The following is a 2,822-nucleotide window of genomic DNA, read 5'->3' on the forward strand; positions in this document are numbered from 1 at the left end:
AGCCACTCCTTCATTTGGAAAGAATAATTGAGAGGACATTGAAAAATTGTGGTCTATTCATTTGAAGTTTTGCTGTGATTGTATAATGGCATGCTGTTAATTTATTTACAGGATAACCTGGGTTATGCTACAGTAATATACTCCAATATCTTAATAGTAAACACAGTAAACATACTTGCTCACACGTTTATGCCATAGGTCTGAGCAGCTCTCCAGGGCAGCTGGCCTTGAAGTTAGGGCTCATTGATTTAAGATGCTTCAGTCCTATAGCACCTGCGTCTCAACACATGATTCTGCTTTTGCGGCAAGATAGCAGGTAAAGAGAATTCTGGAGAGCCTCTCGCTGACAATCAAATGTTTTGACTCAGAAGTAATATAAGCCTCTTCCTGTCAGAGTCGGTTGTTCAGATATAGTCATATGATCACCTAACTTCAAAGGGTCAAAAAAGCGCAAGCCTTCTGTGAGCAATAAAAGAGAACTGGAGGCAAGCGAGTGCTGGGAATCTCTACTATACCTACAGAAGTGTCTATTTCAGATACAAAAACAAAGGTTTACCAGAAATAATTAATAGAAATTGTTGAATAATGGAAGGAATGGGAAAATGCATATTGCCTTTTTTTTTTTTTTTTAAATGATGATAGTGTGAAGTTGCTGACATTATCTTGGGTTTGATGGGGGAAAAAGTGTTCTTGTGTGTTTCTGTGAGAAATAGAAAAATAAATAAATGTCAGATAATAGATTAATAGAGAGAGGTTAAAGAAAAAAATGAATCTTTCATCAAGTTTCTGAAACTCTGTAATGGATTGCTAAGTGATGTTGTAAAATCTTAAACGAAGGGTATTTTTAAGAATTGCTATAGAAGACAGTATTGCAAGGGATTTCCCTAGTGGCTCAAATGGTCAAGAATCCACCTGCAATACAGGAGACCTGGGTTCTATCCCTGGATTGGGAAGATACCCTGGAGACGGGGATGGCTACCAACTCCACTATTCTTGTCTGGAGAATTTGATAGACACAGGAGCCATGGGATCACAAAGAGTTGGACACAAGTGAGCAACTAACATTTCACTTTGTCACTATCAACAGTGTTGCAAACGTTCTCGGGCACAAGGATCACATACAGATTGCTCAGTCTTTCTCCTTGAGATACTGATTCATAAATCTACATTCAGGTCAGATTTTTTTTTCTTTAAAGAGTCTTCTTTAAAAAAAATATACTTATTTTTGGCTGTGCTGTGTCTTCATTGCTGGGTGGACTTTCTCTAGTTGTGGTGAATGGGGGCTGCTCTGTGCAGTGTGTGGGCTTCCCTTTGGGGCGGCTTCTTTTGCTGTGGAACCTGGGCTCCAGGGCCCATGAGCTTCATAGTTGTGGCCCATGGGCTTTGCTGCTCTGCAGCTTGTGAGATCTTCCCAGATCAGTAATGGATCCGTTTCTTCCGCATTGGCAGGTGGATTCTTTACCAGTGAGCTACTGGGGAAGCCTCCCAATTTTTTTAAATGAAAGTTCTGTGTTATTGAAGTCGAGTGGCAATGCTGCAATAAGGCATATGTATTTTCCTTTCTAATTCTGTTGGTCCCTTCTCATTTTAACTACATAAATCTATGGATATGTTTCTATAGAGGGATAATTTTCAGCTTTATGATGTAGTTAACTTCAGTGGCAATTATTTCTTGTAAATTAATCTCTAGATGCAAACCCTAAAAGGACAATATAATGATAGTAGACTTATGCTTTAAAACAATAATTGGCATCACAGGCTGGTGAGTTTTGTTACTCTCGTTCTGTCACATTTGCATCATAAACAACTATACACCCTCCTGAGTTATCTACCATTAGTTAATCATATAAGAGATTATTGCTATAAATTAGAATTATTGCTCTACCTTCTTCAGAGGAGTTAAATGAAAAGAAATCAGACCTCTAAGTCCCTGCTTCAATATTTTCTCTCTCTACAAGAATATTTCTTGGAGAAATGCCATATCTGCCTTTAGCTATTTAACTCAATGGTAATCTACTGTTTTACTGAAAAATTCAGTGTTTATTCATAAACCATGCATGTTACAATATTATAGTTATTACCTATTTTCTTTGTCTGTAATCAAAATGCCATCTGAAAGAAATCTAGCTTTCTTATGAGTGACATCCACAACATTATCTGTCAATATTCAAATTATAAGCAACATATTTTGCCTACCATAAAAACTAATAAATACCACAATAAGTATCATATTGGTAGTTTTCTTCAACTTTCCCCACTTCTAAAATTAGAATACTATTCTCTATGTGAAATAATTGAATTTGGATGATTTTTTGCATTTGAAAAACTACAATAGATATATCATTTTAAATATTTTGTATTAGAATATAATAATATTAATGTTTGAAATTTTAATGGCTTGAGAATAACATTCTTATTTTGAGAATGTAGAAAAAATTGTTTTTGTTCTTTATGTGCTAAATGCTAATAGAATTAAGTTAATCTGTATATTATTTTCAAAATTTAGTTTTAGATAATTGCCCAGTGTAACTGTAGATAAATATTCAAATCAATTTACAGACATACCTCATTTTATTGTTCTTTACTTTGGTGAGCTTCACAGGTATTGTATTTTTTTCAGATTGGAAGTTTGTGGCAACCATATGTTGAGCAGGCTTACTAATTCCATTTTTCACACAGCATTTATTCACATTGTGCCTCTGTGCTGTATTTTGGTAATTCTTGCAGTATTTCAAATTATCTGCCAGTAGGTTATATAAAAGATTATAACTCAATGAAGGCTCAGATGATGTTAGCATGTTTTAACAGTGATATTTTTTAAT

The sequence above is a fragment of the Cervus elaphus genome, chromosome 31 (assembly GCF_910594005.1).
Source record: "Cervus elaphus chromosome 31, mCerEla1.1, whole genome shotgun sequence".
In the NCBI taxonomy this organism is placed as follows: Eukaryota; Metazoa; Chordata; class Mammalia; order Artiodactyla; family Cervidae; genus Cervus; species Cervus elaphus.